The sequence below is a fragment of the Lepisosteus oculatus genome, chromosome 14 (genome assembly GCF_040954835.1).
Source record: "Lepisosteus oculatus isolate fLepOcu1 chromosome 14, fLepOcu1.hap2, whole genome shotgun sequence".
Classification (NCBI taxonomy): Eukaryota; Metazoa; Chordata; class Actinopteri; order Semionotiformes; family Lepisosteidae; genus Lepisosteus; species Lepisosteus oculatus.
In genome coordinates this window covers 12,205,183-12,217,424 of record NC_090709.1, presented here as the reverse complement: position 1 = coordinate 12,217,424, position 12,242 = coordinate 12,205,183, and the positions used below count along the sequence as shown (strand labels likewise).

At 41.8% G+C, this 12,242-nt stretch overlaps 1 protein-coding gene and 3 non-coding genes across 4 annotated transcripts in view; all 4 read right to left on the bottom strand.

The window, feature by feature from the left end:
- LOC138243427 (scavenger receptor cysteine-rich type 1 protein M130-like) overlaps nucleotides 1-12,242 on the bottom strand; it is a 359,441-nt gene that overhangs the window by 261,916 nt on the left and 85,283 nt on the right. The gene's annotated exons all lie outside the window — the stretch shown is intronic.
- On the bottom strand, nucleotides 660-753 carry trnai-uau (transfer RNA isoleucine (anticodon UAU)). The gene is made up of 2 exons: nucleotides 716-753; nucleotides 660-695 (listed from the first exon to the last, which is right to left on the bottom strand). It is a non-coding gene; the product is annotated as a tRNA-Ile (tRNA).
- trnat-cgu (transfer RNA threonine (anticodon CGU)) lies at nucleotides 4,539-4,610 on the bottom strand. The gene has a single exon. It is a non-coding gene; the product is annotated as a tRNA-Thr (tRNA).
- On the bottom strand, nucleotides 7,059-7,131 carry trnak-uuu (transfer RNA lysine (anticodon UUU)). Its single transcript has one exon. It is a non-coding gene; the product is annotated as a tRNA-Lys (tRNA).

The window sequence follows — 12,242 nt, the reverse complement described above, 5'->3', positions numbered from 1 at the left end:
TAGCTACCAATCAGCAGCAAGGAGAAACAAACATTAGTTTTGCCTTTTTTTATAAAAAAAAAGGAAAACCGAGAAGTAGTTTATGTGGTAATTTCAGGTACAATGTATGAACTAAAGTTAACTAGTCCCACAGTAATGCGTGGGATCCTATCAACAGAAAAAAAAAATAGTTGTAAACCAAAAACACAACAAACACAAAACGAGAAGTCTTCCGGGAACCTAGGTAAATCCCTGTAGTAGTCTAGCAACTATAAAAAAACAACCAAATGCAACAACTTTAAAAGAAAAAGAACATTAAAAACAAATCTGGTGAACAGCAAAAACACAGAATCTAATGCGAGAGCTTTATCAAGTCTTCAGTGCTCCTCTCGTCTCAGTAGACCTCTCATATATTTGTGTACAGGTCAGCTGGAGGTACACAGCTGATGGTAATTTAAGTAGGGAGCTGCGTCAGCATGCGTGGGTTGCAAATGGAAAAGTATAGGTTTATTCCATGCTGAAAATAGAAGGAAACACAACGTTTCAGCTGTGGAGCCTTCTTTGATTGTGACTCGAAATAAACCTTTACTTCTTCGTTTGATGTTAATTTATTTCCATCAAATACCTAAGAGCATCTAAACTCGACAGTTGCTTTCAATAGCTAAAGACACAGGCTATACTGCTCCAGGTGAGGCTCGAACTCACAACCTCGGCATCACTCCGCTGTGCACTGCTGTATAAGTACCGCGCGCTGACCGATTGCGCCACTGGAGCTGTGTGAGTTATGTTCCTCATACAGACTGACGGTGCAGAAACACAGGGTGAAAACGGTTTCGGTTGTGGATCCATCTCCACATGGGGAAAAGGAACAGTAAAATAGCAAGGAAAATACAAGAAAAGAAACTGAAAGAATTGTGCTAACAGCAAAGGGGACGGAGGGAGGTGGTCTGAAAAGTAAATCAACCCGGCTTATTTGTAGCGACATTTTTTGAGTCAATCAGCACACGGATTTCTCTTCATGTGCCTTAAACTGTGCAGTTTGTATTTTCGTTGTAGATAGGTTTCTTCAGACGTCCAGTAAAGTGACAATAATGGAGAACTAGCTGACGCACCCCGTTGTGAAGACCCTCTGTAAGGTGATTACACGTTTCATTTTCAAGTCGCCTCCTTTACACGCAATTGCAGCCCCGACACTGAGAGAAAGCATGAGAAATGGCTTCAATTTCAATGTGAAGCGCAGTTCAGGCTCGATGGCTTCACATCTCCCATCAATCAAATAAAATTGCAGTGAAGCGATCTAAATAAGACTCTGAAGTACTGGGAAAGGCGATTATTTTGAGCGAGCCTCCCAGGGTCTGCTACGAGGCTGAAGTTGGCTTCTTATTCGCCAGCTTCTTATTCGCGTTTTTCGTTCCACCTTAAATGCTGCTGCTGTGATGTTATGTCGCCTTTCGCCTGTAGATGGCTCTCTTCGATCAGTACTAATCCGGCTGGAGTACTGTAGACATCTTCACTTAAAGGGAATATCCAAATAAATAGCGACTGTCCAAATTATATTTTTGTATGGAATATATTTCAGAAAATCGCAAACCAATTTTAAAAACTCACCACAACACGGATTTACACTGGGAAAAGGTGATTGCACTTTCTGCTTATTGCTACGGCCTTCCCCCCGATTATGAAAATGTCTCACAGTTCTGACACCGACGTGTGAAAGACAATGTAACAGACTATCAAAATCCTGAAGTGCAAGAAATTTTAAGGCACCAGTTTTTTAAATATGATCCTGGCATGTCAGAATACATTTCGAAAAAGTATGGCATGAATTGCACGAATTGCAATGGCACAAATTGTTGAGAATACCACTGACCTTGCCGATATTTGCAGGGGATACGAATGTTTTGCACATGTTGAACTACAACAAGTAAAAATTGAGCTCCTTAATCAATATCACCGGGAATGTCCAATAATGACGAAAATCAGTAGCTTCAAGGAAACTTTGACTCGCACATGGAGTTTCATCTTCAAATGGAGGGTGGGAGAATTTATTTGTACTCTCGTTGCTCATTAGCTAAAGTATTTTAAAAATATGACACGGATTTGTTCGACTGCACCAGCTAGCTCTCCTCTGTCAATTGACAGAACTTTAGAAGAACATGTTCTCATACAACCAACATACAAATTACACATCTTAAGGAACATGAAGAGAAATCGTGTACTAAATAACATAAAACTGTCGCTGCAAATTATCACCAAGCTGTTTTATGTGTCTGACCACCTCTTTCCTACTTTGCAGCGAGCACAAATCTTTCTGTTTCTTCATCGCAATTTTACTGTCTCTTTCCCCCATGTGGAGATGGATCCACAGCCGAAACTTTAGGTCAGTTCCTGTTACTCTGTCCGATTGAAAGAGCTGTATTAAAGGCACTCCCATCTCTGCAGGAACGTTATTGCTGCTCTCAACACAATATACTGCAGCCAAATGTGATAGCGATACTGTCACTGCCTGTGGGCCACGTGTTCCTGCTGTCAACCTATTATGTCATGTTCATCCAGACCCAGAAACATTACTGCTGTAGCACAAGAGTTATATAGGTGCAGTCCATAGAGCAAGAATCTCTTAATCTCAGAACTGTGGGTTCAGCCCCCACATTGGGTCCCTCTGTGTCAATTTGATCCCCTAATCCTCCTAGCATGACCTGATGGCGTAACAGTGATACCCAGTACCCAGCGTAATTCAGCTTTCTTTCCACTTGATTTAGGTTTTGATCTGAAATCATCGGCCGAACAAGAGTTTGTCTAAATCGAGGGAGATCTGCTCACAAGCAAGTATTAAACACTTCAGCATTTTCTGTTCGAATACCACACTTTGTCAAAACACTGCCGCTTAAGTAACGGTTTTTGAGCACGCATTGTATTGTTAATGGGTTTATTCCATGCTGAAAAAAAGAAGAAAGAGAACACAACGTTTCGGCCGTGGAGCCTTCTTCGCCGAAACGTTGTGTTCTCTTTCTTCTTTTTTTCAGCATGGAATAAACCTATTACTTGTTCCTTTGCAGCCTACGCATGCTGACGCAGCTACCCACCTGAACTTGTATTGTTAATGCTTATATTAAAAAAGCATAAATTCACATAATGGAATTTGGACTGAACAAAGTAGTCCAGCCCCTTTACAACATTACATACCCACTGATTAAAGCTTAAAACTACAGCAGCAGGAGTAACAATAATGGCAACAACATGTTTGGAGTTCGGCATTTCATTTATTCTGCGGAAACATCGTATCGGAATGAACTGCCCGAGATAAAAGAGTAATTGCGGCTCCAGATCGTTTTTACAGAGCATTGCATTGTTCTGTTCATGCTGACTACACGCTTTAAATTTGTCATTTACTACAAGCGTTGCTTTTCCGGGTTTTTCTGAAATTCCTCGCATTTGAGCCAGCACTAAAATATTTCATTCCCGTCGCTGAATACATCGTGGAACCGGTATTTGCAACGGAATGCTGTCACACATTAAATCTTTTTGTTATTCGGTTCTGACGTTTGAAAATGAAAATAAAACGGGGGTCACTTCATAGGCTTGAAAGAAGTCCAAGCAGCATAAAAACCTGCGAATTCTCACAAAGGCTGCACCTTTCTTCTGCTGCTGTTATAAATCTGCCTTAAACATTTGAATGCATACCTTACTGCTGCTAACCACATTCACGTGTTTACGAAGCTTTTTTCTGTCCGTTATGTTTTTGCTAAGCAGTTTCTCCGTTTTCCTCGTACTGTGATTGTCAGTGAGCACAATAAGACTGAAACAGTGTAAAGGCAGGTAAAAAAGACAGGGTAAAACGCCTGACTGTTGGAAGTGGGATTTGAACCCGTGCCTCTATTTGGAGAGTGAAACACAAAGCTTAAAAGACACGAAGCTGTGAATTTGCTGTTTTAAACCGCTCGACTATCCTGAAAAAATGTGTGCTGATTGCATCAGTCGCATCCGATTTTCCGTAACTTTAGGACGATTGATACGACTGGACGAACACAATTTGTGGCGTTTAGCATGACATGGAAAACGGTAGCGGAGCATTCGGGTCCGGACTACCAGACTCAGAAACAGTTTTTACCCCCGCACTATCAGCACACCTGAAGAAGGCTCCACGGCCAAAACGTTGTGTTCTCTTTCTTCTTTTTTTCAGCATGGAATAAACCTATTACTTGTTCCTATATTATTTTATCGTTTACTCGTATAAAAAAGCATGGTCTTCTCGTTCCTAAGTCAGATTTTTAGTGCTTACGAACGTTACTTCCAAACTGGACTGACAGCTCACCCGATCTGTTTGTGATCAGACCATGGAGTCGGGGGCTGTACCAAGCGCACGTTCCTTCCCAATGCTGAAGCGATCATTCGGAAGATGGGTGTGAAGAGAGATAAGCTTTGTCGACTAAAAAACAAGGCAGGATATGCAAGAATACTAATCACTGGCGGCAGTTATGTTCTCTTACTATTGAGATCCCTACATTGCAAGTTTTTTTAAGACTTTGAAACTAAAGGAAAGCGGTGACAAATGAAACAGGCACGGGTGGGGCTTGAACCCACGCTCTTCGGTTTACGAGACCGACGCCTTACCACTTGGCCACCGCGCCTTCGAGTAAGCATGGGAAGAAGGTTGTTCAAATTATTTTTTCTGAATCTGGTTTACATCGCCAAATGTAAACTGGAGGCAAGAACAACAATAAAAGGGATACTTGTCCTTAAACTCGGACGTGATGTTCTGCAGACATGTGCACATCGACTTTTGTGCACAATGTCCTGTTTTCTTGCAGTGTAGACATTTTGCTGTTCACGCTCCGCATTCATCTGCTTTGTGCGTTGTTAGTCCGCACCTGTAACATGTAATGCCAGCCGTCCCCTGTTCTTCTATTTCTCTAGCATGACTGCGTCCTGCTGCTCGGCTTTTGTTTGTAAAGTTTGAGCGAGCGCCCCGTTCAGTGTCACTTTGTCACTGTGGTCAGAAAGCATTATTGATTCTGCTTGAGCTGCTTCATGAATTCTAGCGACTGTAAGAGCTCTTTCTAAAGTCAGCCCTTCCTCCTGCAGCAATTTATAGTCTCTTATGTGCACATTTTTCCACAAGTTGATCTCTTAACATGTCAGTTTCCAATACTCCAAAGTCACAAGATTTAGCCAGTTCTCTTAGTGGAGTCACAAAAGCATCAACAGATTTGTCCTGAGACTAAGTTCTCTGCCTAAATTTATGCCATTCCAAAACCACTTTTCTCCGCGGTGTAAAGTAAGCGTCTAAGGCAGCTACAGTCTGTTCATATGTACCTTTTTCTCCAGGGAGGTTGGCGAAAGTCCGCTGCACGGGAGCCCCGATACAGTGCAGTAATGTAGCACGTCTCACGGCATCCTGAGCTTCTGTAGATCCACTGGCTATTTAATAAAATCTGTACGACTCCATCCATATCTTGTATACAAATCCGGAGCTCCGAGGTTCAGTAGAAGCGGTGGAAAAAGCTGGGCATAAGCAAAGCGTCTCGGCGCGGCTGCCATATCTTCCATGGCGCAAGCTAAACGAAAAGTCCAAAAATTCAGAAGTTCGTTTCTACCAGCAAGAGAACTAAAATCTGCAGTGTTCTGCTCGCTTTGAGTCCGTCAAGCACTCATCTCTCGTTGCCATAAATGTTGTGTACCTAATTTAAGAGACGTTTTTATATTATTTTAACTATTTTATTAACTACACAGATCACGCCATTACACCATATATTCCCGCCTTCTACTCTCTCGTTCTGTTGTCTGGCGATGTCTACTCACTATACTACATTTAGCATGACTTCTTGTTGCAGTTGAGCTCAAAGCTGGAGATGATCTCCATATTCTACTATCTAGTCCGAAACGTAGTACACAGTACATACTTTTTAAGTGAACTCAGGTTGTTAAAAAATTAAACCAGCGCCCTGTCACAGAAACGTACCCCAGTCTCCCGCGCAACAAGCGGGGGTACTCAGCACTGTACTAACGAGGAGCGCTTGTCTGCAGCTGAGCGTCAGCTCTGTTTACTGTCAGCAGTCATTGCCTCATTTCCAAAGACTTTTTCACCTGCTCTCAGCTTTTAAAGACAGTCATAAACGCTCAAGAAGTAATTCATGTCAGTTGGAAGTCTGTTTCTGTTGTCTCAGCTCTTGATAAAGAAAAGCCGTGCGTGGGAGACTCCCTCTCTGAAGAAGTTTGCCGTCACCCTGCGAGGGGGAAGAGCCATCAATCACCGAGGCAACCACTGAGACAGTTAACATTAAACACGTGAAATGCGAGATGTTGTGATTTGTTTCCGCTTAAGGCTTCTATCGTTTCTACTCTAACGAGAAAGACCTCTTTATTAGAAGTGAGATTTTAACAAACGTCTCCAGGGTTAACTGCGACCTGAATGCAACGCCTTAGACCACCAGTCATCTTGCCTGTGGTACTTAGAGCAGCGCTCAATAAAAAATGATCAGAAACCGAAAGCGATTCTTATGCAGATCAGTATATTCCGATTCCACTGGTTCTGCAGAAGAAATAAGAAAAGCCGAACTCAAAGCACTGTGTTGCCATTACGGGTACTCTGCAGCTGCTTTAAGATCTACTCACACCGTGTTGCCATTAAGGCTACCTAGTTAAAAAAAAAACTTATCGTCATCTTTTTGAACGTGATTATTAGACACCCGTTAAATCTCCACCGAGGTATCTTGAGAGATCGTTCAGCGAGCGAGTATTAAAAAACTACGTCGCTTCCAACCTCTGCTGTCACTGTAAACTCGGACGTGATGTTCTGCAGATGTGCAGTGTGCCTTTCCTCTTGTCGTATTCAAGAGTACTCACTGTGTGAGCTCCTCACTGCGTGTTCTGTACTCTACTGTGATTTAATTTAGATGATTACGTGGAGTAGAGTGACAAGATCTACTTGAACATTTTCGGTTTGTGAAATGAAACACTAAAAACACTACTGTAAATACAAGTAATGGACATTTAAAATAACCACAGTACAGCTAGAAGAGTGAAAGATAAAAGACTACATAGAATGACATTCACAATAGACTTAAGAACAGCACATCCGCCCGAAAAGGGACTTGAACCCTGGGCCCTCAGATTAAAAGTCTGATGCTCTACCGACTGAGCTATCCGGGCTCTGAAAGAAGGTCGACACTGTCGGGATCCTCGCAAGTCACGTGTCTCTTGTTCCGAAGAGCAGTCATACCTGACCCGTCTGGAATGACCACTGACAGACTTTATCATGAAGCGACGGCACCACTCCCAGTAGAATGAGTGAGAAATACAGCATGACATGGGTAGTTAAGGGGCTTCCACAATCCATCTTTCCTCACATTACTGATTTTTTTCAATAGCATTTTGACCTTTTTCACATTCAGATTTTTTTCTCATTTAATAAAATCTTTTAATCAACAACATTAAAAAGAAAACAAATGGAATGTTTTTTGGAACAATAATTAAAAAAATATTTCAATGACTTGGTTGTATACGTGTGCACACCCTTTATAAAGGGAGTTGCAACAGTGCTGAAATTTAAAGAGCATTTCTGTAGAGAAAACAGCCTTGATGTTAAGCTTAGGGAGCCTGTCTTTTCGAAATTCTATTTCTTAACACCTTGCACAGCCTCCCGACAGACTAACAAATATTTGTTGGAGAAATTGGCTCACACACCGGAAGACACTAACGTTTGTTTACGTTAGAGTATGTGAATAACAGTTTAACCGAAAAAGTTTGTAATTGTGATTTTGTTAAAATTCAATAAATCATCTATCAACAGTTAGAATTTATTAAGAAATTGTTTTATTTCATAAACTATAAGGCAATTCAGAGAGTTTATAGGTCATATCCGTCGCTTATGTTCTTTTAACTCTATAGTTCAGGATCCAAACCCAGCTGCGGACGATTGTGTTTCTTGAATCTCTTGTAATCATCAAAAGTCGATGTGTAGTCCTTCAGTACTTTCTCAAGTTGTGCCATGGATATTTTATACGATCAATACTTGTCATGCTCTTTTGCATTTTCCTTAACAAATGGAAAAAGTTCAAAGTGTGTTTATGGAGTGTTTCACATCTACACGAAAGCACTTGTAACAGTACAGGACACGCAGTGAGGAGTTCGTGAAGCTTTCAGTTTAGTGCGGAGTTCAGAAGGAGGATTCACTCGCTGAATGATCTCTAAGGAAATCCCGGGTGAGATTCAACAGGTGTTTTCTGCAACAGCCACGACAAGTGTGAAGCAATCTCAGGATTTCCTGAATTTGAACTAAATTATTAGTTCAAATAATTTAGGATTTAACAGAACTAAATGAGGTACATTTAAGACAGCAGCGCAACTCTGTAGCACGTCGAGTGTGCCTGCATTTAGTTGTGTAAACCTGGCTCTCTCTCATCACAAGCAAAGAGTTCTCACTCAACAGAAGATTGCGATGTGAATATAAAGCACCTGGGGATGCCAGGGATTGAACCAGGTACCTTATCCATGCAAAGCATGCATTCTACCACTGAGTTACATCCCCAATGGAAAAGGTAATGGAACAGACTTGTCCAGATGCTTACTGATCACAATCCACCACTCACGAAGAATGCCTGCAGTTTCCCACTTTCGCGTTTCCTCTACTACAGAGTAAATGCATGGGAATGAAGAAATAAGGAAGGAAAAATAATCACATTGAAGCTTCAAGAGACTGGGCACAAATTAATCTATTATTTTTGTATCCAGTCACACGAGCGACGGTGGTTAATTCCCAGACGGGGAAGTGCTTTTTTTCTACCTCCTTACTCGACTGTCTTTCAATTCTGTTTTATTTGAAACTTTTTGCATCTTTTAAGTGCTCTTGATTAAACTATGCATGTTTGCAGTGCACCGAGACCTGAGAATGTTGCACTTTTGCGCTCATTCTTAGGAACTTGTGGATTTTTGATGAAATTTATTCCTAATTATGCAGACATATCAGAACCTCTTAGAAAACTAACAAGGAAAAGACAGAAGTGGGAATGGACATCGGAAACTGAGAAAGCCATTGCCGAGTTGAAAAGAGCACTTGTAACTGAACCATGTCTGGCATACTTCAAACTAGATGCACCACCAGTAGTGATCAGTGATGCGAATCCTGTCGGACTTGGAGCAGTATTGCTACAAAGACAAGAAAATGGACAGAACAAACCAGTGGCATATGCAAGTCGCTCACTTACCCCAACAGAAAGGCATTACTCACAAATAGAGCGTGAAGCCTTGGGTTGTGTTTGGGCAGTGGAACATTTTAGGACATATTTATGGGGAGGCAAGTTCACACTTCAAATGGATCATAAACCCCTCATTTATATGTTCAATCCCAAAAAGGCAACATTGTTACCACCCAGGATACAAAGACTTGGATTGAGATTATGGCCTTATGATTACAAAATTGAACACATAGTAGGGAAAACCAATGTCGCAGACTCATTGTCACGTCTTCCTTTACCAGACACAGAAGACACTGGTTATGAAGACACCTATGTTGATAGAGTGCTTTCAATCAGCACTTATGAACTGCATGCACTGACACTTGAGGAACTTAAACAAGCAACAAACGAAGATGACACATTGAAATTGTTGATGTTCATAGTGGAAAAAGGACAATGGCCTAATCCAATTCCAGACGAACTGCAGCCATACCACAGGTGTAGGTTGGAGTTATCTACATATGATGGACTGCTTTAAAGAAGACAAAGGATTGTGTTACCGAAAACAAAAATCAGACAAGCACTGAAAATAGCACATGAGACTCATCACAGTGTAGCTCGTACAAAACAGTACCTGAGAAGCAACTTTTACTGGCCCAACATGAACAGTGATGTTGAAAGACTAATCAGGAATTGTTTCACTTGTGTGTTGAATCAGCCATTGCAGGAGGATCAACCTCTCCAACCACTTGAATTACCACCAAGGCCTTGGACAAAATTGGGCATTGCCCTGGTAGGTCCCATTCAGAATGAATACATATTGACTGTCATAGACTATTATACTTCTAAACCTGAGGCGGTTGTTGTATCAGACATATCTTCAGCCACAGTTATTAGAGAGCTACTTTCTTTGCACGATTTGGTTATCCACTAGAGGTAGTAACAGATAATGGCAGGCAATTCATAGGACAGTTGTTTGAATCATTTCTGACTATTGTGGAATTAAACTTGTGGAATTAATCGTGGAATTAAACACATCCGTGCATCACCTTACTATCCGAGATGTAATGGCAAAATTGAAAGATTTCAAAGATACCTGAAAAAAGCTTTAAGAGCAGCTATGACAGAAGGAAAAAAGAGAGAGAGGAACTCCCTAAGATTCTGCTGACTTATAGATCAACACCACACAGGGCATCTGGAGAAACCCCAGCTAATCTTATCTTTGGGCGTGATATCCGGACTAAACTACCAAACGTGGAAAAGAAAGAAGAAGAGCCAAGGGACATTCAAAAGACAAAAGATATCCATAGACATCATGAGGAGTATGCACACAAAATGAAATTATATGCAGACCAGACACGGATCATAACTTCAAGGTCGGTGACGTAGTGTTTGTGGCTGGCCTAGACACCGGTAAATTGGATGCCAAGTTCAAAGACACTCGCTATGTGTTATTGAGAAACACCTCTTGTAACTCCTTTGAGTTAGTGAATGTGGATGATGGCTCAAAAATAATGAGAAATGTAAAACATCTTTGACACGCTCCTCCATTGGATCTTGATTTTGAATCTGCAGAAACAGAAAATGCTGAGAAAACAGGACTTTCTGACGTGCAGGAAGTGCCGAGTCCTCAGACAGTGGAGAGTACATCCGTAGGAGAGCCAGTAACTTTACCCAGTAGTAAAGTAACAACCATTAGTGGCAGGGTTATCAGGAAACTGGCTCATTACAGGACTTGCATAGCTCTCTAAATGTTAAATTGCCCTATTTTGTTTGTGTTATGTATGTAGATGTTGCTTAGACTGCTAGAAATGAGGTGATATTTAGAAGTGACTTAAGTAGAAATTGAACTAAAATTTGAGTTGGTATGTATAGAAATTGTTGTAAAAAAAGATGAATGTATTGAATAGAAATGAAAGGGTTTATATACATTTTGTTGTAATAGTTAATAACCGTTTACTGTGTGTTGATATAAATTTGTTACAATTGTATGATAAAGTTATAGACTTTAAAAATAACAAAGGAAGGGATGTAGTATAGTCAGAGACAACAGAACGAGATAAGCTACTGGACACACCCGCCCCTCCTCACACAGACCGTGGAAAAGCCCCCGAGTGGGAGGGCTCTCTCTTCCTCCCAGGAGCTCTTGGACACGACGCACAGACAGGGCGCGGAGAGCTGCTGCAAACACGGCTCCAGGCAGGACTCCACTCCGCAGGAGCCGCAGAGCAGAGGAGATGGGAGCAGCTTAGCTCCTGTGCAGAGACCTGAGCTGTTGTTGCTGCGGACGCTGTCTTTTCTGCACTCGGGGTAGGAGTGAATGTTGAATTGCCCTTAGAAATGAAGCAGAGCACTTCAACGGCACGGGTGTGTGTGTGTGCGTGCGCCCTGGTGATTCTGGGAGACAGATCGAACCTGGGCTAAAAGAGAGGGGGCTTAGCCCTCTTCCATTTGCTAGTTCAAAGTTGTACAACCCATTTGTATCTGCTAGGCTGCGCAGTCGTTGTGCACAAAGAACGCTTTGAAAATTGTCAAAAGCAAGTCATTCCGAGTTGGTCGGTTGTGTTTTCCGTTCATACGCGAAATGCTGAAATGATCTCTCGTCTCCTCGGTTGTCATTTCTGCTCCGTAAAGGAATCACAGTACGCGTCGGCTTCCAGCACGGTGGGTCAAGACACGATGCCTGGAGTCAGAGATAGTGATGTCTTCCTTGTTAGTATAGTGGTGAGTATCCCTGCCTGTCATGTGGGAGACCGGGGTTTGATTCCCCGACAGGGAATCGCTCTTCTTCTACCTCCTTGGAGAAAGGACACCGGGGTAAAGTTAGCTCGAAGTTCAAAAACGATTTTGGTACGCCTGTAGCTCTTTCACGAAACCTCTTAGAGTTGCGAGAATGCTTGTTTTGTGTATAAAATACATTGTGGATGCTTTCTCAGCCTTTACTTTTTCGTTTTTATGACATTTTTTTGACCAAGCACGAATATTCTTTTGTCCATATCTTCGCAATGGAAGCACAGAACGCCGTCAAACCAAATGCATTTTAAAGACCACGACTTGTGGATATTTCCACACTCTTTACATCAAACT